The sequence below is a fragment of the Neofelis nebulosa genome, chromosome 17 (genome assembly GCF_028018385.1).
Source record: "Neofelis nebulosa isolate mNeoNeb1 chromosome 17, mNeoNeb1.pri, whole genome shotgun sequence".
Classification (NCBI taxonomy): Eukaryota; Metazoa; Chordata; class Mammalia; order Carnivora; family Felidae; genus Neofelis; species Neofelis nebulosa.
Genome location: NC_080798.1, coordinates 17,546,582 through 17,570,509, shown reverse-complemented (window position 1 = coordinate 17,570,509; position 23,928 = coordinate 17,546,582). Strand labels below are relative to the sequence as shown.

General features: G+C 37.8%; 1 protein-coding gene across 1 annotated transcript in view; it reads left to right on the top strand.

Moving 5' to 3' along the window:
- The window catches only part of ZNF260 (zinc finger protein 260), a 117,670-nt gene that overhangs the window by 2,784 nt on the left and 90,958 nt on the right, over positions 1 to 23,928 (top strand). Inside the window, exon 2 of the mRNA XM_058709448.1 lies at positions 6,087 to 6,238. The gene's annotated coding sequence lies outside the window, so the exon portion shown is untranslated. The remainder of the gene's footprint in view (positions 1 to 6,086; positions 6,239 to 23,928) is intronic.

Genomic DNA, 23,928 nt, shown 5'->3' with positions numbered 1-23,928 from the left:
CAAAAATAATTTCCTGTATTATGTAAAATTGTTAATCACATTGCATCCAAATTAATCTTATGTAATTAAAAAGATATTCTGATATAAAACATATAAAATATAATGCTATGCAGTATTCATGTTTATGAACAAAAGTACTCAAGAAATTGCTAAATTATAAAGTTTAACTATTATAGGCATTTCTCAGCAATGTTTTAAGGATGATATCCAATATGATACATTAACTGGGCATTCATTGGAGAAAGGCAATGATAAAGCCACATTTATTAAGCCTCTACTATGGATGAAACAATTTAGTCTGAAAATGTCACCCGAGTTGTGCTCATTCACAGGGAAATCTTAAGTGTCTCATATTGATGAAATACAGTAAAACAAGGTACAAGACTTTGTAAGTTTATTTCAGTCACACTGGTTTTAGTGCTATTACCAGTTATTTTGCCAGCTTGTTTGTTTTCATAATAAGTAGAAAATAGCCCACCCTACAATTACTTTTATAAATATGCTTGAAATGGAAATTGTTATAGATTCCTGATGAAGAAATTAACATAGTCTTCTTGAAAAAATTATTAACCTAAGTTGAACTTATAAAATAGAAAGTTTTAAAAGTACTCATAATTTTAGCATCCAGAAGTAGTCACTGTTAACATTTTGCTATACATTATTTTAAAGTTTTCCTTGTACATATGTTTCTGATTGTGTTTTTTTTAGAAAAATTTATAAGAATTAGTCATTAAAATAAGACCTCTTAGGGGCACCTGGGTGGCTCAGTTGGTAAAGCGTCGGACTTCAGTTCGTGAGTTCGAGACCTGCGTCAGGCCCTATGATGACAGCTCAGAGCTTGGAGCCTGCTTTGGATTCTGTGTGTGTCTCTCTCTCTGCCTCTCCCCCGCTTGCACTCTGTCTTTCTCTCTCAAAAATAAATAAACGTTAAAAAAAATTAAAAAAAAAATAAGACTTCTTAGTTTGAAAAAGGAATTCAATCCAGTCACTGGTTTTGTTATACCTCCATGTCTGTAGTGTCAAATGACAAAACTAAAACAATTTAGTAATGAGTTTGATGTCTTTTATTCAAAGGAAAACAGTCCATAGGTTGGAGGAGTACTGTGCCTCACAAACAATGCAACACTTTTCTGGAGTGATTTTGGGCAAGAGAGAGTTTAATAGAATGTTAGAAGAGGCAACACGAAATGGTGTGATTGGCTAAGAGGTCAAGGATTTCCTTATAAGACTAGCAGGTCCTATTTTTTAGGGTAAGGTAAGCTAGCTAAAGCTGAGATGAAGGATTGTGATTGGTATATGTTAGGTTTCCTTGACAGGTATTTCCCATTAAGTGCAGGCTAACTAAAGTTTAGATTTGTGATATGAGCTGGGCCACTAGGGTAGCCTCCATCTTGTGGGCCTTGATATACAAATTAACTTTATCAGTGGGGATAAAAAGGAAGTGACAATGATACCCAACTGATTTGACAGACCTTTTGACTATTTGCACCTTTTGGAATTATACAGATACAAATTTATGTATAATTCCAGGAGATCAAATGATAAAGTAAAGGTACTCAGAATTCTGTATTTCTTTTTTTCTTTCCTTTTTTTAAATATAAATTATGCTGACAAGGATGGATTTATAATTTCCGATAACAGAATTGGATGTTAGTAGTTATAAATATGCATAAAATTCTGGCTTAGACCAGGGACAAGACTGAGTTTTGTTAATATTTTCAATTTGTTACCTAAGTGGATCAGATTCTCTGAGATAGTTTGTTTTTTTTAAATGTTGGGGCGCCTGGGTGGCGCAGTCGGTTAAGCGTCCGACTTCAGCCAGGTCACGATCTCGCGGTCCGTGAGTTCGAGCCCCGCGTCGGGCTCTGGGCTGATGGCTCGGAGCCTGGAGCCTGTTTCCGATTCTGTGTCTCCCTCTCTCTCTGCCCCGCCCCCGTTCATGCTCTGTCTCTCTCTGTCCCAACAATAAATAAAAAACGTTGAAAAAAAAATTTTTTTTTAAATGTTTATTTATTTATTTTGAGAGAGAGAGCTGGCGGGGGGGGGGGTGACGTGGGGGTGGCGGCAGGCAGAGAGAGAGAGAGAGAGAGAGAGAGAGAGAGAGAGAATCCTAGGCAGGCTCTGTGCTGTCAGCGTAAAGCCCAATGTAGGGCACAGTCCCATGAACCATGAGATCATGACCTGAGCTGAAATCAAAAGTTGATGCTCTACCAACACAGCCACCCAAGCACCCCTTCTCTGAGCTAGTTTTATGAGACAGAGTGATGACACTCTCTGTAGTTGCTGTCTGAAAATCTGTGTGATAGTCAGGGAGTTCAGTCAGTTTCTGAAAATCTGTGTGATAATGTTAATGAAGACTATATTTGCAAGTTGTGCTCTGTAATATATTAGCGTTATAAAGAAGAACAGGCCTAAGAAGCTCAAATTTCACTCTCAAAAAATGGTAAGAGGGGCACTTGCCTAGTTCAGTTGGTAGAGCATCAACTGTTGATTTGAGGGTCATGAGTTCACGTGCCACACTGGGCCTGGAGCCTACTTAAATTTTTTTTTTTTTTTTTAATTTTTAAAGGGGTTCCTGGGTGGCTCAGTCTATTAAGTGTTAGACTCTTGATTTTGGCTCAGGTCATGATCTTGCAGTCATGGGATTGAGCCCCTCACTGGGCTCCACAGTGAGTGTGGAACCTGCTTGAGATGCTTTTCCTCTGCTCCTCTACCCTGTTCTCTCTGTCTCTAAAATAAAAAAATAAAAATAAAAAAAGAGAAGAGTTATGGAGTAAAATTAAATCCTCAAAGAGGCTCAAAGAGGTTTGACCATGCAAAGAATGGTGAAGGGATGATTAAGAGAAGTTGGTGTCATTTGATTACTCATGGAAAAACTTAGAAATTCTTTGTATTTTCTAGGAGGATATAAGATTGGCACTTGACTGACCTGAGTGTTAGGATATGTTGAGATCCCATGATTTGTGAGGCTTTTAGGATTGAGTCGGAGTATGGTTGGGACCTGCATACAGAGAGATCAGGGATCAGTCATGGAACGATAAATACCAGAAAGAAGATGTATTATGTACTTAAAAAGATTTTGCCGGTTTAGCATGATTATCTATGTGATTCTGGACCATTCTGCATTTTGTATCCTCTAACTCAGGATCAAAGAAACTATTCAGTGAGAGATGGTGGATCATCCAAATTTAAAAGGAGTAGATAGCTATAGATTCCCATCAGTAGAAAAGATGTTAGAGACTTTTTCCCCCGACTAAGCATAGTAATATAAAAAAAGAATTAAGGATGATAGGTGGACTATATTGTAGCCAATACAAAAATTTACTGAATAATTTGGCATAAGGGTAGTGCTTAGGATATATTTAAAAAATTTTTTTAATGTTTATTTATTTTTGAGAGAGAGAGAGAGACAGAGCGCAGGCGGGGGAGGGGCAGAGAGAGAGGGAGACACAGAATCTGAAACAGGCTACAGGCTCTGAGCTGTCAGCACAGAGCCCAACAGAGGGCTCTAGCCCACAAACTGTGAGATCATGACCTGAGCTGAAGTCGGATGCTTAACATACTGAGCCACCTAGGTGCCCCAGGATATATTTTAAAATAATGGTCTCATACCCAAACCCAAGTAGGTTAGGGAATGATAATGTGAGATATGAAACAAGTAAAACAATGGCAACTAGGAAAAAAATTATGTGACCTAATGATGAACCTGAAGCTTAAAGAAATTTTTTAATTTTATGTGAACTCTATTATCTAAGCTAAAGATTTAATACCATATTAGAAAAGAAATTCCATAAATTATATTTTCTTAGTCTGTAATGTAAAAAAAGGATATAAAAATGAACATTTATTGATAATTTATGATAGCTGTATAACATGCAGTTTGCTTGTAATTCACTACTTCACTTAATTGGTTTATTGTGATTATTTTCTTCACTTCTAGCCATGTTTCTAGACATATTTGGATAATTGAGGAATCACATAATATATAGGAACTTTTGTATAAAACAACCAGATTTCTGGAGCGCCTGGGTGGTTCAGTCAGTTAAGCATCGGACTTCGGCTCAGGTCATGATTTTGCTGTTCGTGGGCTTGAGCCCTGCATCAGGCTCTGTACTGACAGCTCAGAGCCTGGAGCCTGCTTTGGATTCTGTGTCTCCCTCTCTGTCTGTCCCTCCCTCACTCACACTCTGTCTCTATCTCTCAAAAATAAACATTAAAAAAATAAAAAATAATAAAACAACCAGATTTCTTAAAAATATGTAGAGAATCTGTTTCTGAAACACATTTCTGTAACTGCTTTTACCGTAGATTTCCAGCCATAGCCTATTTGCTTGCTATGTAATAGCTCCCTTCTTGGATTTCAAACGTGAAAACATTTTTTGAATTTCACCAGGAATACTTGAGTTTGTGCTTTTAGGGACGGGTAGCATTCAGGATTGTGGCCTTAGACTTCTCTTGAGAGAAGTGAGAATATCTGGGTTCTGCTCAAGAGGGAGTTGTGCTGAGATGTGATATGGAGAACAGTAGCTTAATCTCAAAAGGCTACACTCTCTGCTTCAAATGATTCAGAATATGCTCTCTGGAATATAAAGGTTATCTTTTAAGAAGCTAGGTAAAATTTTTTACCCTGTTTTCAAAGGAATGGGTTATGCTTTGTTGTGTTGCAGATAATACCTTTAAACACCTTCACTATTCTTCATGATATTGAGATCTTTCTTAGGCCCATCATATAATTTCTACCTTCCTTGATTCTTAGGGAGCTAAATGTGACTTGTGGGGCAACTAAGGAATATCCATTGTCAAGTAAACCAGGTGTTAAATTGTGTTTGAACTTCAAATTGGTAAAGATGTTCTGTTATTTTCTGACCCACCTTTAGAGAGAACAGATCATTTGTACTGATTATCAAAATAATCTGTAAAATTTACATGGTGATGGATTGAAACAAAGTAATTTATTAAAAAATAAAGTGAACATGTTCATTTCCTGCAACAAAAATTGTTTTATACCTACTCTGTCATTGAAAGTTACAATCCATGAACTTTGCATATATCAACATTTATTTAGCATTCTAGAAAAGACCTGTGACTGTTTCAAAAAGCTCCATTTTTCCTTTTAGCAATTAACAAACAAAAATATAATAATCATAGCTAACATGGTTCTCTTTTTACACTGTATTGCCTCTTAAGACAAAGAGCCACTCTGGAGTTAAATAAAGTAAGACCTTTCTTTACCACTCTCATCTCTCTTATTCTTTGTGATTCTTTGGCACTCTAGTAACCCTAAAGTTCTTTCGATCCCTATGCCCTTCTCTGAAGTATTTCATTTTTGCCTATCAGTCATTAGAAATGTAACTAATTCTTAAAGTGCTTTACAAAATTTTTAAAAATTTTTAAAATTTGTTTTAATTCTTTTTTCTTAAAGTTCATTTACTTATTTTGAGAGAGAGACAGAGAAAGAAAAATCCCAAGCAGGCTCCACACTGTCAGCATGGAGCCTGAACAGGGCTCGAACTCATGAGATGTGAGATCATGACCTGAGTGGAAGTCAAGTGTCGGATGCTTAACCAACTGAGCCACCCAGGCAATGCAAATTTGTTTTAATTCTTATAAGTATTTATGTATCATTTCTTACTTATTTCTTATGTGCCACTGTGGCCACCTTCTTGTAGCAAGAGAAGGCTGGGAGAGTTGACAGAGCTCAGTTGAGTGAGGGCTGATCAGGCAGGGAACTTTAATTACATCTGTTATGCCTTTTTAAAAAATTTCACTTTTCAATTGTTTGCTGCTAATATATCAAATTAGCCAATTATTATATAATAACTTTGTATCCAGAAATTCTGCTAAATTTACTATAAGTGCTGGTTCCTGTCTTATGGATTCTTTAGGATTTTATAAGCGAATAATTGCCATCTATAAATAGTTTTTCTTCTTCTTAGCCAGTGTTTGTATCTTTCATTTATTTTTATTGCCTTGTTTTAATTGCTAGGACTTCCACCAGAGTGTTGAGTAAAAGTAGTGAAAGTAGACATTGTTGCTTAAAATTTTTTTTAATTAATTAATTAATTAATTTTTTTTTTAAATTTTAGGGCATGGGAACAAGGGACAGAAGGAGAGAGAAGGAATCTTAAGCAGGCTCTGTGCTCAGCACAGAACCCAACGTGGGGCTCAGTCCCACAACCCTGGGATCATGACCTGAGCCAAAATCAAGAGTCAGACACTCAACTGACAAGATACCCAGGTGCCCCATGCTTTTTTTGATCATAGAAAGATATAGTATTCAGTATTTCATTACACATAGCTGGAGGATTTTCATAGATGCTCAATCAAATTTGGCAAGTTCTCTTCTATTCCTAGCTTGCTGAGAGTTGTTACCATGAAGGGATATTAAATTTTGTAAGATACTTTTTAAAAAAATATTTATTTATTTATTTCGAGAGAGCAGACAGGGTAGGGGCAGAGAGAGGGAGAAAGAGAATCCTAAGTAAGCTCTGCACTGTCAGCGCAGAGCCCAATGCGGGGCTTGAACCACGAACTATGAGATCATGACCTGAGCTGAAATGAAGAGTCGGACACTTAACTGAACCAAACCACCCAGGTGCCCCTATAAGATACTGTTTCTGAATCTAGTGAAGTGATGTCTTTTCTCCTTTATTCAACTAATATGATGAATAAAATTGACTGGCATTTGGATGTTAAATCAACCTTGTATTTGTGCATCATATTGTATTTCCTTATCTATATTTCCAGATTAAATTTGTGAAATAGAAAAACATGTATTGGTCTCTGCCCACCCGACCCCTGCACTGTTCCTGGTACCTGGTATAGAACTTCTAAAACCGTTGTAATTTCTGAAGTGATAAGGATACTAGGAGCATCTTTTGTTCTAATATTTGGTCTTTGACTCTGGTTCCTGACACAGAGTTCCTATGTTCTTTGAAATTTCCTAATAGGAGTGTCTTTTGTTCCAAGAAGGCAACTTCTGGTGATCCTCTGGAAGAGGGATGGTCACCAGAAATATCAAGCTATGATTAGAAACTTGGAATTTTCAGCCCCACCCCCCTTCATGAAAAGGAGAGAAAGACTAGAGATTGAGTTAATGATTGATCATGCATGTGTTGAAGTCTCATAAGAATCCCAAAAGTACAGAGTTTGGAGAGCATCCAGGTTGGTGAATACATTCATGTACTGGGAAGGTGGTGTACCCCAGCTACATGGGAACAGAAGCTTCTTTGGCTCAGGACTCTTCCAGACTTTACCCTGTGTTACTCCTCATCTGGCTATTCATTAGTATCCTTTATGATATCCTTTATTTTATAATAAATTAGTAAACGTAATTAAGTGTTCCCTGAGTTCTGAAAGCTATTCTAGCAAATGCTCAAACCCAAGGAGGGGATCATGGGAACCCCAGTTTATGGTCATTCAGTCAAGAGTACAGGCAACAACCTGGAACTTATGATTGGTATCTTAAAAGGTGGGACAGGACCATTTTGTGGGACTGAGCCCTTAACCTATGGGGTCTGATGCTACTGTCAGGTACATAGCACCAGAATTGAATTAAATTATAGGAAACCCAACTAGTGTTAGAAAATTGCTTGGTAGGGTGAAAATTCCCAAACATTTGGTGACCAGAAGTGAAGTGTCATAGTAGTGTAAAAGTAAAGGAGAAGCTCAGGAGAAGTGTGTTTTTCCTACTCAATTTTGTTTTCTTTCTTTCTTTCTTTCTTTCTTTCTTTCTTTCTTTCTTTCTTTCTTTCTTTCTTTCTTTCAAGTAAGCTCTAAGCCCACTGTAGGGCTTGAACTCATTACTCTGAGGTCATGAGTTGCATGCTCTACTGACTGAGCCAGCCAAGTGCCCCTCTTTTTTTAAATTCCAGTCTAATTAACATACAGTGTAATATTAGTTTCAAGTGTACAATATAATGATTCAACAACTCTATACATTATTCAGTGCTCATCAAGGTGACTGTACTCTTGATCCCCTATTTTACCCATCCCCCTCACCAACTTCTCCTCTGGCAACCATCAGTTTGCTCTATATACTGAAGAGTCTGTTATTTTGTCTCTTTTTTCTTTGATTATTTTCTTAAATTCCACATGTGAGTGAAATCATACGGTATTTGTCTTTCTCTTTCTGACTTCTTTCATTTAGCATTATACCTGTAGATCCATCCATGTTGCAAATGGCAAGATTTCATTTTTTAGGCTGAGTAATATTTCATTGTATATATACACCACATCTTCATCCATTCATCTACTGCTGGATACTGGGTTGCTTCTGTATCCTGGCTATTATAAATAATGCTGCAATAAAACATAGGGGTGCATATATCTTTTCAAATTAGTGTTTTCATATTCCTTGTATAAATACTCAGTAGTGGAATTAATTACTGTATCATATGATAATTCTATTTCTAATTTTTTGAGGAACCTTCATACTATTTTCCACAGTGGCTGCACCAGTGTGCATTCCTACCAACAAGGCAGGAGGCCACCAACAAGGCAGGAGTGTTCCTTTGTCTCTACATCCTCACAAACACTTGCTGTTTCTTATGTTTTTTATTTTAGCCATTCTGACAGGTGTGATGTGATACCACATTGTGGTTTGGGTTTGCATTTCCCTGATGATCAGTGTTGAACATCTTTTCACATGTCTGTTGCTCAACTGTATGTTTTCTTTGGAGAAATGTCTGTTCATGTCTTCTGCCCAATTTTTAATTGGATTATTTGCTTTTTGGGTGTTGAGTTGTATCAGTTCTTTATATATTTTGGAGATACACACACACACACACACACACACACACACACACACGCACCCTTTATCAGGTGTGTCACTTGCAAATATTTTCTCCCATTTAGTTGGTTGTCTTTTACTTTTGTTGATTATTTCCTTTGCTTTGCAGAAGCTTTTTATTTTGATGTAGTCCCAATAGTTTGTTTTTGCTTTTGTTCCCCTTGCCTCAGGAGACATATTTGGAAAAATGTTCTACAGTTGATGTCAGAGAAATTATTGCATATGCTCTTTTCCAGGATTTTTATGGTTTCAGTCTCACATTTATGTCTTTATTTTGAGTTTATTTTTGTGTATGGTGTAAGAAAGTGGTCCAGTTTCATTCTTTTGCATATAGCTGTCCATTTTTCCCAGCACCATTTGTTGAAGAAACTGTCTTTTTCCCATTGCATATTGTTAACATTTTCTTAAGCAATTTTCGTAAAGCTGGGGCCCCTGGGTGGCTCAGTCATTTGAGGGTCCAACTCTTGATTTCATCTCAGGTCATGATCCCGGGGTCGTGGGATTGAGTCCATGACAGGTTCCCTGCTGAGCTTGGAGCCTGCATGAGAGTCTCTCTCTCTCTCTCTCTCTCTCTCTCTCTCTCTCTCTCTCTCTCTCTCTCCTTCTCCCTTTACCCTCCCACCCCCCACTCCCCTGCTCACTCACTCGCTTGCACTCTCTCAAAAAAATTTTTTTTTCATAAAGCTTTTGGCACCTCATTTTCTTGTAATGTCTTTGTCAGGTATTGGTGGTATTGTAGTACTGGCCTCTAAAAACAAGATGTGAACTCTACTCCTCTATTTTCTGGAAAAGTCTGTGTAAAATTGGTATTATTTAAATGTCTGGTGGGATCCTATGGTAAAAACAGCTGGGCCTGGAGTTTTCTTTGTTTGTGGTAACAAATTCAATTTATTCAATAGGTATCGGGCTATTCAGATACTATAATTTCATCTCTTTTGTTTTCTTTAAAAATTTTTTTTAAATCTTTATTTATTTTTGAGAGAGAGAGAGAGACAGAGTGTGAGCAGGGGAGGAACAGAGGGGGCGGGGGTGGACACTGAATCCTAAGCAGGCTCCCGGCTCTGAGTTGTCAGCACAGAGCCTGATGCGGGTCTCGAATTCATGAACTGTGAGTTCATGATCTGAGATGAAGTCGGTTACTTAACTGGCTGAGCCACCCAGGCACCCCTCATTTTGTTTCTTTTTTATAGTAAGTTGTATTTTTCAAGAATTTTGTCCATTTCATGTGTGTTGTCAAATTTGTTGGAATGAGGTGGTTTTTAGACTTCTAATATTTATGTATTCCTTAGTGATGAGCTCTCTTTCATTCCTGTTATTAGTGATTTGTCTTTATGATTTTTTATTTTTGATCATTTTAGCCAGTTTTAATCAATTTTGTTGCTCTTTCCAAAGAAATCACTTCTGTTTTGGCAACTTGTGTTTTTATTTCTATTTCATTTAGTTTTTCTCTTATTTCCTTCTAGGTGCTAATTGTTTTTAGCTTTTTAATTTTTTTTTTAATGTTTATTATTTTGAGAGAGAGAGCGTGCAAGCAGGGGAGGGGCACAGAAGGAGGAGGAGAGAGAGAATCCCAAGCAGGCTCTGCCCTGCCCTCCAATGCAGGGCTCAAACTGACAAATTGTGAGATCATGGCTTGAGCCAAAATCAAGAGTCAGACGATGCTTCACTGACTGAGGCGCTCCTTGTCTTTAGCTTTCTAAAGTGGAACCTCTGGTTACTGACTTCAGACTTTTCTTCTAATATAACATTCAAAGCCAGAAATTCCCTACTTTAACTCCATTCCACAAATATGTATATGTTGCATTTTTATCAATCACTTAAAAATACTTTATTTCCCTTTTGATTTCTTCTTTTACCCATGCATTATTTAGAAGTGTGTTGTTTAATTTCCAAATATTTGTGGATTTTCTACATACTTCATTTTTACCGATTTCCAACTTGCTGCCATTTGATCAGAGAATATATGGTATATGATTTTGATCCTTAAAAATTCATTAATACTTTATGTATGGCCTAATTATATAGTCTGCCTTGGTGAATATGCCATGTGCACTTGAAAGGAATATGTATTTGATGGTCATTAGGTAAATTATTGTATACATATTAATTAGTCCAAGTTGGTTGATAGTTCATATCATTTATATCCTCACTAATTTTTTCTTTCTTTTTTTTTTTTTTTTTAATAGTTGAGAGGTGGATATTAAAATCAGGGCTGGGATGACAGTAATGCTGAAGTGAGTAAAGCCCCTGGGGTGCAAAGTTTAAGGAGGCACTCATTCTTAGGGTCATGCAAGTACAGTGTTGTTTGATGCTGTTTTTAGGTACATACAAATATGTGATAATTATGTCTTCCTAATGGCACATGACAATGTGCCTTTGTCACTGGTCTAGCTTATCTGAAATTAATACAGTCACTTTAGTTATATATACTATATCTATATACATTATAAACTCCACAACACACTGCTTTTAATAGTCATATGTAGTTTAAAGAATTTGAGATAATAAGAAGAGTTATTATATTTATCCAGTGAGTTACCAATTATGCTCTCTTCCTGCAGATCCTGTTTTCCCACTGGTAGCATTTTGTTTCAGCCTGAAGAGCTTCCTTTTATCATTTCTTGTAATGCAGGTCTGTTGGTGACAAATTCTGTTAGTTTTCTTTTATCTAAAAATGCCTTTATTTTGCATTCATTCTTGAATACATTTTTCTCTGGATATGGAATTCTGCTTTGTTAAAATTTAAATAATTTTTAAATAGCTTAGTGTACACTGCCACCTCTAATTCCAATCCAGTTTAACAGGGTGATACAATGTATTATTACTTGTTACTTAGTTACCCTGCATGTATCCAGTCTGCCATCCATACAGACCATAACATCTGCCTGAGTTTCTCTATACATGTCAAAATATGGGCCCAGACCCTAATTCTGTCCCCAATTGTAGTCACAAAGACTGAACTCCTCCACCAGCCCCAGCTTACACTCTCACAGAGAATATGTAAACACTTCTTTTTCTATACCTCTGTTTTAAAATTTGGAGGGAAGAAATTCTCTTAGAGCAAGCCCTGATACTAAGACCCCATGGCAGGCATGTATATCAAGTTAATCAATCTCTTTAACCGAGAACTGAATACTTTCATTGTAGACACATGCGCCCCAGGCTGTTTATATCATTTTTATTTAAAAAATTTGTATTTATTTTTGAAAGAGAGAGAATGTGAGTGGGGAAGGGGCAGAGAGAGAGGGGGACAGAGGATCCAAAATGGGCCCCATGCTGACAGCAGAGAGTCTGATGTGGGGCTTGAACCCACGAGTCATGAGATCATGACTTGAGCTAAAGTCGATGCTTAATCGACTGAGCCACCCAGGTGCCCCTATTATATACAGTTTTAAATGTGTTGTCCAATTCATTATATTCTGCCTCTATGTTTATTAATTCTTTCCTTCTACTTTTCTTTGTTTTACTTTTTTTTTACGTTTATTTGTTTTTGAGAGACAGAGGGAGAGTGAGTGTGCTTAAGTGGAGGAGTGGCAGAGAGATAGGGAGAGAGAGACAATCCAAAGCAGGCTTGCACTGTCAAGCATGGAGCCTGTTGTGGGGCTTCAACCCACGAACCATGAGATCATGACATGAGCTGAAATCAAGAGTCAGATGCCCAACCGACTGAGCCACCCAGGCGCCCCTCTTTGTTTTACTTTTTTTTTTTTTAATGTTTACTTATTTTTGAGACAGAGAGAGAGAGAGAGAGCCCGAGTGGGGTAGGGGCAGAGTGAGATGGAGACAGAGGATCCAGAGAAGGCTCCGCGCTGACAGCAGAGAGCCCAGTGGGAGGCTCAAACTCATGAACTGTGAGATCATGACCTGAGCAGAAGTCAGATGCTTAATTGACTGAGCCACCCAGGCACTCCTTGTTTTACTTTTTTTATCCCTAACTTGTTGAAAGGGGTGTCTCATTTATTTATCTTTATTATTTTATTTTCATTAATATAAGCATTAAGTTTATGATTTATCTTCTGACCACTATACTTGTATGCCCTAGGTACTACTGAAAAATTATTTAATGTTTGTAATATGGTTTCTAGAGGTTATTTATTTATAAGTTTTCATTTAAATTCCAGTTAGCGAACATACAGTGTTACATGTAGTTTCAGATGTACAATAGAGTGATTCAGCAATTCCATACATAAAACTCCTGTGTCTGGAGACACAGTGTTGGCAGGGGTTTGGGTTGGTCTTCTAAGGGAGGGGGCCCGCCACACTGAGACTGAGGCAAGCATGACTGAGAAGGGTGATTCTTCTGGAGTGTGTGTGTGTGTGTGTGTGTGTGCACGCATGTGGTTGATGTAAGCAAATTAGGTAGCCAGCATCCGTGCTGCTCTGTTTCCAGCAGGTGGCCCAGCATAAGCTGAGGAGTGGGGGAGGGAAATGGCACTAGCCAGTTCCTTTGTTCCTGGAGATGTCTCTCCCTGAATGCTGCTTCTTTGGGACACACCCCCAGAAGAGCAACTAAGATCCCCACTGTGTGCTCCAGGTGCTCTTCAGATTGCTATTTCCACACTGTGTGTCCACATGCTGTTTGCCCTGTCTTCTCTCCAAGAGCAGTGCAATGCCCTCTGGGCTCTCCCCAGCCAAGCCCACTAACCTTTAAAACTCCAGGCTTTAAGCCTTGCTGGTTGTAAGAACTCATGAAATTCAGCCCCTCTTGTTTTCCAAGCCACTGTAATGGGGAATCAACTTCTCCATGTACTCCCCTGTGTGCTAGTCTGTCTCTCACCCTTCTCTCTACCCACTTACTCCCCACCATGGCTGCCAGGGTCTGTTTCTCTCCCAACTACGTCTCCGCACTTCATACCTTCTTTGATGTGGCCTCTTCTCTACCTTTAGTTGTGGAGGGTTTGTTCTACCAGTCTTTAGGTTGATTTCTGGGGCATTTAGGATGATTTGATAGTTATCTAATAGTATTTGTGGGATGAGGAGAGCCTAGGTTCCTCCTACTCTACCACCATCTTCCTCCCTCTAGAAGTTTTCTTTATTTGGATTATATTTCCACAATTGACACAAGATTTTTTTTTTAATTTTTTTTTTAACGTTTATTTATTTTTGAGACAGAGAGAGACAATGCATGAACGGGGGAGGGGCAGAGAGAGAGGGAGACACAGAATCGGAAGCAGCCTCCAGGCTCCGAGCCATCAGCCCAGAGCCCGACGCGGGGCTCGAACTCACGGACCGCGAGATCGTGACCTGAGCTGAAGTCGGATGCTTAACCGACTGAACCACCCAGGCGCCCCCACAATTGACACAAGATTTATTTAGTAGATTGCTTGTTTATTGCCAAGTCAAAGTCTTGGTTCCCTCAATTTTCATCAATCTATTTTATTAAGCAGCCAAATAATGTTTTATTTTACTTTTATTATATATACCTTGCTTTAGTAATAATGGAAAAATTATTCTTGGTCCCACTTGGTTAATCCACCACTTTTGATTTTCTTTAGGCTATCTGCTAACCTTTATTACCATCCTCTAGTGAACAGCCATGGCACCCATGGCACTTTGGTCCCCATGAAGATCCTTCTCCATATTATTGAGTTAGCATATTCTCTACTGTAGTTCCAAGTCTTTTTAAAATTTATTTTTATATTGTAATTTTAATTTTTTTTCTAGAGAGAGCATGAACATGTGAGTAGGGGGGGAAAGGCAGAGAGGGAAAGAGAGAGAGAGAGAGAGAGAGAGAGAGAGAGAGAGAGAGAGAATCCCAAACATGCTCTACACTCAGTGTGGAGCCCGACATGGGGCTTAATCCCCTGACCCTGGGATCATGACTTAAACCAAAATCAAAAGTTGGATGCTCAACTGACTGAACTGCCTAGGGTGCCCTGTTCCAGGTCTTTCTGATCAAAATTTTATAAGCTTTATAGATGGTATACTTGTGAATAATATCTGAAAAGTCTTTGAGATACTTTTCTAAGACATGTAAGAATGGTCGGCTTTAGCTCTGCTAGTTTGGATATACTTTTATTCTCATATGAAATGGAGAATGGAGGATACAATATAATGAGCCCATCCATGGATGGGAGGTAGATAGATACAGAAGATAAATACTGCATGATCTTGGAACTAAAAGGAAGAGGATTTAGGTGCCTGGCTGGCCCAGTCAGTTGAGTGTCTGACTTCAGCTCAGGTCAAGATCTCAGTTTGTGAGTTTGAGTCCTGCTTGAGCCCCATTAAGCTCCACTCTCAGCACAGAGCCCCCTTCAGATCCTCTGTCTCCCTCTCTCTCTGCCCCTCCCCAGTCACGCTGTCTCTCTCTCAAATATAAAAATAAACACGAAAAAAACAAAACAAAACAAGGATTGTATGGAAGAGGATTGGGTGGAAGGAAATGTCTTATAAGTAGGGCCTTGTTATCCATGAGAAATTACTTGGATTTCATTCTAAGAAAAAAGAGAAGCCATTAAAAAAAATTGTAAGTAGGGACTATCAAATCTTGATCTGCATCAGAATTAATCCAATAGAGACATTAAAAATATAAATGCCTGGGACCTACCCTATAGATGCTGATTCAGTCCATCTGGGTTGGTCACTGTACATCAGTACTTTGCAACAACTTTCCCAGTTGATTCTGATCAACACCTAAATTTCAGAACCATGGACTCAACATTTTACCTTTTCATAACTTCTTTATCATATATACAGTCCTCTCATTCTTGGAGTTTCCTTCCTTTTCTTCAAATTTCCAATACTGTGTTAGCTATTGACTGCTGATATTCATTATTTTCAATTTATTTCCTCCATGTAATAATTTTATTTTTATGATACAGGGAAAATAAAATCATTGTTTCCCTTCCACTGTCCTTTCAGATTTGGAGTCCAGATGTGAGACAAAGACGTTTTTAGGGGGGAAAAAAGGCTCTCAATGCAAGGTAATGGAAGGAAAATCCTTGACTTTGAGGATTCCCAATTCCAGAAATAACTGGCAAAATAAAACCACGATTTAGGCAAAGGTCTCAAGAAGGAGATCTTAGCTAAATGGAAATAATGGCTGAAAATGGAACCAATTATAAAAAAGCATAAGTCTCTTACTCCACATCAGGGAATTTATTAGAGATATTCTATGGGATAAGGAATATGAGAACATCATTGATTATAGTTCAAACTTTGTTCGTGATGAGAGAATTCATTCTAGTGAGAAAATCTATGATTGTAAAACATAGGGAAAGGCTTTTTGTGTGCACAAATGGTTAAATGCATTATCTGAAAATTCCTGCTGTTATGAAACTTAGTAAGTGTCTGAAGTTTAAATGTTGTATATCCATAAAATGGAATATTATTCAGCTCTTAAAAAAAGAAATAAAGTACTGATTCATGCTAAAACATAGATGAACCTTGAAAATATTACCCTAATTTAAAGAAGCCAGACACAAAGGCCAAATATTGCATGATTTCATTTATATAAAGTGTTCAGAAGAGGTAAAACCACAGAGACAGAAAGTATATCAGTAGTTGTATGAGCACTGGGTGGTGTATGTAAATGATGAATCACCGAATTCTACTCCTGAAACCAATATTGGACTATATATTAACTAACTAAAATTGAATAAATAAAAAAAAGAAAGTAGATTAGTGGTGATAAGGGGCTGGGGAGAGGGAAGAATGGGAAGACTATTAATGTTGATAGTGTTTGTTCCTGGGGTAATGAAAATGTTCTGGAATTGGTGGTAGTGATTGCACAACTTTGTGAATATACTAAAAATTACTGAATTTTACACTTAAAGGGAGTAAATTTTATGGTTACATGAATTGTATCTCAGTTAAAAGAGATTATTTTATATATATACGTATATATATATATAAATATATATACGTATATATATATATACATACATATATATATATATATGTGTATATATACATATGTATATATATACGCACAACAGGCTGGAAAAGCATCACCCTCTAATAGGCATTTCACTTCCATAAAGCATTTATTAGCAAGATGACTGTTTTCTAAAACTACAAAAGTATATTTACAGCTAGTTAGAAAAACTATTAATTAAGTAATATGCAGGGCTTTTGGGTTTAGTAGAAATTTTAGAGATCATTAAAGAATTCACTGTTGAGAAACTACATGAATGTAAATAACGTAGGAAGAGCTTTAGAGAATTTAGAGTTCATATTGGTGATGAGTCTCATGAATTTATGGAATGTAAGAAGTCCTTTACCTATGGAAGGTACTTTTGAGTATATCAGAAAAGGTTTCCTGATGAGACACTCTATGAAATATGTAGAAATTTGGTTAATAGTAAGATTTGATTCACACATTAATGACAATCAGAACTTACATTTGAGAAAACATATAAGAAATGTATCAAGGCTTAAAATTTTTTAAAATTTTTTTAATGTTTATTTTTGAAGGAGAGAGAGACAGAGCATGAGCAGGGGAGGGGCAGAGAGAGAGGGAGACACAGAACCCGGAGTAGGCTCCAGGCTCTGGGCTGTCAGCACAGAGCCTGTCGCGGCTCTTGAACCCATGAACCGTGAGATCATGACCTGAGCTGAAGTTGAATGCCCAACCAACTGAGCCACCCAGGTGCCCCTTAAAATTTTTTTTAATGTTTAGTTATTTTTGAGTGGGGGGGGGGGAGAAAATGGGGGAGGGGCAAAGAGAGAGGGAGACACAGAATCAGAAGCAGGCTCCAGGCTCCGAGCTGTCAGCACAGAGCCTGATGTAGGGATTGAACTCATGAACTGTGATATCATGACCTGAACTGAAGTCAGACACTTAACTGACCGAGCCACCTAGCACCGCTAAGGCTTTTACAACAACATTCCCTATCTTTTTCAGATAGGGAAAATAAGAACAGAATTATTTTCAAAATTTTATTTTCTTTTTGAGAGAGCAAGAGTGAGCAGGGGAGGGGCAGAGAATCCCAAGCAGGCTCCACGCTGTCAGTGTGAAGCCTGACATGGTGCTCGATCTCACAAACTGTGAGATCCATGACCTGAGCCGAAACCAAGAGTTGGACACTTAACCAACCGACTGAGCCACCCAGGTGCCCCTCCTTGTTGCCATTCTTTACATAGAAGTAGAGGTACCTGGTCATAGGGAATAGATACATTCAACTTTATCAGATATTGCAAAATTGCTTTCCAGTTTATAATAGTATGTTCTGATCAACTTGTGGAATATACTAGCCGTATAAACCTGTTTCTGGAATGTCTCTTCATGATTACTATTTATATCTTTTTTCTTTTTATCTATTCCTTCTTTACCTATAGATTTATAAATTTACTTAAATGCATTTTCTGTATTCGGATTCTTCAGTTGTTACACAGGACACATTTATCTTCATTAAGTAGGACATATTTAATTTTCTCTGGAAATTAGTAGTTAGAACTTCACGTAGATAGAAGTTTCAAAATCTTAGAGTGTTGGATTCCTTTGGGTGTATTTGTTTGGGTTTCTTTAACTGACTGAATCCTAGGTCTTTCACCAAAACTTAGAAGTTTTTATCCATTATTTCTTCATCTGTTTTTCAGCCCTGCACTTTCTCTTCTCCTTCCAGGAATCCAATGACATGGATGTCCGATTTTTATCTACCCCACCGCCCCCACCTCCCATTTCATTAAAAATAAAACAACAGAAAACAGCTTTTTATCTCTGTTCAGATCAGATCAGATCATTTCTATTGCTCCACCTTCAAGTTTGCCGGATTCTCTCCTCTATAATCTCCATTTGGTTATTGAGCCCATTTGGTGAGTTTTAAATTTTGGTTATTGTATTTTTCAGTTCTAAAATTTCCATTTGGCTCTTTCTTTAATATCATGTTTCTTTACTGAGATTTCCTATTTTCCCTTTGTTTTAAGAGTGTTCTTAATTGTCCGGATATGTCATAAGAAGTAAAATTTCTGGGGCGCCTGGGTGGCTCAGTCGGTAAGCATCCAACTTCAGCTCAGGTCATGATCTCGCGGTTTGTGAGTTCGAGCCCCACATCAGGCTCTGTGCTGACAGCTGTCAGGATATCATTCAGGAATGAAGATGAAGAGAATTATGAGAATTTGTCAGCAGACTTTCTTTAATGGAACTGCTAAAGGAAGTTCTTCAAACAGTAAGAAATGATAACAGGAAGAAATATGGAACACTTGGGATGAAGAAAGCATTGAAAGAGGTAAACAGATAAAAATAATAAATAAAAATAAAGTAACAGACAACTCTTGAGTTTTAAAAATTGGCATTTAAAGTTAAAATGATTAAATAGTTTGATGTGACTCTCACTGTACAGAGAGGTAATATTTAAGATGATTATAACAGTATGTGGGAGAGGTTAAAGATACCTAGGTCATGTTAAGATCTTTATTTTTTGCATGAAGTAATAAATGTTGATATCAGTAGACTGCGATGGGCATGTAAATCATATTCCCTACCTAGTGCCATCACTAAATAAGATTATACAAAGAAATGGGGCGCCTGGGTGGCGCAGTCGGTTAAGCGTCCGACTTCAGCCAGGTCACGATCTCGCGGTCCGTGAGTCCGAGCCCCGCGTCAGGCTCTGGGCTGATGGCTCGGAGCCTGGAGCCTGTTTCCGATTCTGTGTCTCCCTCTCTCTCTGCCCCTCCCCCGTTCATGCTCTGTCTCTCTCTGTCCAAAAAAAAAAAAAAAGATTATACAAAGAAATATAAACAATACAAATATATGAAATGGAGTATTATTAAGTGTTCAAAACACCCACAACAAAGGCAGGAGAGGGGAAATAGAAATAAAAAACAGTAGAGAGCAACAGAACACAAATAATAAGATGGCAGATTTAAATCTTAACATCAGTAAGTATATTAAATGTAAATGATATGGATTTTTTTTTAATGACCAGTGTGATGTAGTCTACAAGAAACTCTTCAAGCAATATAGCTAAGTTAAGAGTAAACAGATGGACAAGAAAAAAAACAACTGTTGGTGAGGATGTGGAGAAATTAGAGTATTTGTGCACCACTGGTGGGAGTACAGAATTCTTAAGCAAAAAAACCCCAAAAAACCAGTAGTTAAAGTTTTGGGAAAATCTCATCCTATCCATGTTGCAAAAAATGAAACAGCTTGTTCTGAAGAGAACACAAGATATGGTCCAACAACCATTTGAAAAGGAGATCAGTATGGGCATGAAGCCACTACAGTAGAAACACTAACAGTTTAAAGGGGAGAAAGAGGTGGGGGCGCCTGAGTGGCTCAGATGGTAAGCGTCAGAGTTTGGCTCAGGTCATGAGTTCAAGCCCTGTGCTGGGCTCTGTGCTGACCACTCAGAGCCTGGAGCCTGCCTTGGATTCTGTCTCCCACTCTCTGCTCCTCCCCCACTCACACTTTGTCTCTCTCAAAAATAAATAAACATTAAAAAAAAAAACTTTTTTTTTTTTTTTTTTTTTTTAAAGGGGAGAGAGATGAGAGGAAATGAGGAAAGGCTATCTGGCTTTGTAGATCCTGCAAGACTACACCATAGAGCTATTTGGTTGCAAATGCTATTCTTCAAGACAAGGGAGAATGATCCCAAAGGTGATTCAGAGATCATGAATTAGGACTGCCTCCTCTGTTTCAAAAGCAGAGAGCATTACCTTGATTTCAACTGGCTAGCTGGTAGCTAGCTGGAGCCTTGGGGGCGCTGTTGCCTAGAGCCTTGGGAGAATAATCCCCACCTGGCAGACTCTTGGCATGACCTCCATCTGACAGAGATACGGAGGCAGGGCTGCTGTCTCAGTGGATCTAGGAGGTGGGACATTGACCCAAAGAGAATTAGTCAGGCCTTAAGATGTAATGGTATTTGCCTTGCTAAGTTTTGGACTTGCTTGGGACCTGTCCCTCTTTTTTTCTGATTTGTCCCTCTTGGAATGGGAACATCTATCTCTGTTCCAAAATTGCATTTTGGAAGCTCATAATTTACGTGGTCTCATGGGTTCACAGCTGGAGAGGAATTTTGCCTCAGGATGAATCATACCTCAAGTATCACCTATATCTGATTTAGGTGATATTTAGATGAGGCTTTGGACTTTACATTTTAGAGTCAATGTTAGAACAAGTTTAGACTTTGAGGGCTGTTGGGATGGGATGAATGTTATTTTGCATGTGAGAAGTACATGAATTTTGGGGGGGCCCAGTGGTGGAATGTTATTTTCCAGAATTCATTGTGAAGCCCTAAGCCCCTAATGTGATGGTATGTGAAGGAGAAGCCTTTGGAAGATAAATGATATAATTGTGGGTGCTCATGATAGGATTAGTGATTAGATAGGATTCCTCTTTATAAAAAGAAGAAAAAACTAGACCTTATTCTCTCCTTCATGTGAGGACACAGTGAGAAAGTGGCCACCTATAAGCCTGGAAAGAGTGTCCTCACCAGGAAATAAATCTGCTGACACTTTGATCTTGGACTTCCAGCTTACTGAACAGAAGTAAATGTTGTTTAAGGTACCCAGTTCATGGTATTTTGTTATAGCAATCTGAGTTATGACAAAGAGGAAATTTAAAAATATATAAAACAATAAGAATGAAAATACTAAGTTTCAAAATTTGTGGTGTGCAGCAAAGCATGCTAAGAAGTTTATAATGCTAAATGCTTATGTTAGAAAAGTAGAAAAGTCTTATCACAATTATCTGAGTCCCTATCTCAAAACAAAAACAAAAACAGAAAAAGATGAATAAAATAAACTTAAAGCCAAAGGATGGAGGGAAATAATAACAGGAGTGGAAATTGAAGAAATTGAAACCCGAATTAATTGAACAATGAATAAACCAAAAGTTGGTTCTTCCAAAAAAAATTTGGCAGGTGCCTGAGTGGCTCAGTTGGTTAAGCATCTGACTTGATCTTAGCTCAGGTCATGATCTCACAGTTCATGAGATCAAGCCCCATGTTGGACTCTGTGCTGACAGCACAGAGCCTGCTTGGGATTCTCTCTCTCCCCCTCTCTCTGCCCTTCCCCTGCTCATGATCTTTCTCTGTCTCTCACAATAAATAAGTAGACTTAAAAAAATTTTTTTTCAATAAAACTGATCATCCTCTACCAAGACTACCAAAGGTAAAAAGAGAGAAGACACAAATCTTCAATATCAGGAATGAAAAGGAGTAGTTGCAGATCCTGCAACTACTGAAAAGACAAATAGGGAATACTATTGTGGTAGACAGGAAATGGCCTCCCCAAATTGTCAGTGTCCTAATCTCTGAAACATGTGCATATGTTACATTACATGGCAAAGGAGAATTAAGTTTACAGATAAAACCAAATTTTCTGAGTTGATTTTAAGATAGAGAAATTATCCTGGATTATCCAGATGGATAAGAGTCCTTAAAAAGTGTCAGAAGGCAGAAAAGGAGATTACAATGATGTGATGTGGAGTAACAGCAGCAAAATGGCACACCAGGAAGCTCCACGTTTTTCATTAGTCTTTTCAACAGTGTTTGGAAAACTCAATATCTTTATACCATATATAAAAAGTAACTCAAAGACCTTTACATATATAGTAAAACTGTAAAACTCTTAGAAGGAAATATAGGAAGAGTCTTCATGACACATGATCTGCCAATGCTTTTTGGATATGACACTAAAAGCATAGGTAACAAAAGAAAAATATATAAATTGGACTAAATGAAAATTAAAAGCTTTTGTGTGTCAAAGTGTTTCACGGTATCAACAGTTTCATACTATCAACAGTAAAAATGCAAACCATGGAGTGGGAGAAATATTTGCAAATTGTATCTAATAAAAGATATTTAAAGAATATTTTTTTTAAATTTTTTTTAATGTTTTACTTATTTTTGAGACAGAGAGAGACAGAGCATGAACGGGGGAGGGTCAGAGAGAGAGGGAGACACAGAATCTGAAGCAGGCTCCAGGCTCTGAGCCATCAGCCCAGAGCCCGACGCGGGGCTCGAACTCACGGACCGCGAGATCGTGACCTGAGCTGAAGTCGGACGCTTAACCGACTGAGCCACCCAGGCGCCCCTAAAGAATATTTAAAGAATTTCTACAACTCATCAACAAAAAACAACCCAATTTAAAATTGGGCAAAGAACTTGAATAGTTTTCTGGGCAATAAGCACATGAAAAGCTGCTCAACATCACTATTAAATGTAAGTGAAAGGGGCACCTGGGTGGCTCAGTCAGTTGAGCGTCCAACTTTGGCTCAGGTCATGATCACACAGCTCGTAAGTTTGAGCCCCCCATTGGGCTCTGTGCTGACAGCTCAGAGCCTGGAGCCTGCTTCGGATTCTGTGTCTCCCTCTCTCTCTGCCCCTAACCCACTCGCATTCTGTCTTTGTCTCTCTCAAAAATAAACATTAAAAAAAAAAAATGTAAGTGAAAACCACACTGAGTTACCACCTCACACCCATTAGAATGATTTTTTTTTAAGGCAAAACAAAATTGAGTGTTGATTAGGATGCAGAGAAATTGGAAGCATTGCTGGAGGAAATATAAAATGGTGCAGCCACTGGGAAAAACTGACATTTGACATTTCCTCAAAAAGTTAAACACAGAATTACCACCTGATCTAGTAATTCCACTTCTGATTATATACTGAAAAGAACTGAAAGCAGGGACACAAACAGATATTTGTATACCCACGTTTGTAAAACATTCTTGACAGTAGTGAAAAAGTTGAAGCAACTCAAGAGTCCACTAAGAATGTTTATACACATTTTTGACTAATGTGGTAAATAATGGAATATTATTGAAGACATTATACTAAGTGAAATAAGCCAGTCACAAAAGGACAAATATTGTATGTCTCTTATACGAGGTGTTTAGAGTAGTCAAATTCATAGAGATAGAAAATAGAATGATAGTTGTTAGGGATTGAGGGAGAGGGGAATGTGGAGTTCTTGTTAAATGGGTATGGATTTTCTTGAGTTTTTGAGATGGATGGTGGTTGTACAAAAATGTGAATGTATTTAATGTTACAATTATACACTTAAAATGGTAAATTTTAGAGTTAACTATATTAACTATGTGAGGTGATGGATGTGTTATATTCATAATCATCCTATAATGTATATGCATATCAAATCATCACATTGTACCCTCTAAGTATATATAATTATATTTGTCAGTTACTCCTTAGAAATGTAGAAAAGGTAACTTTTATGCATATTTTACAATAATAA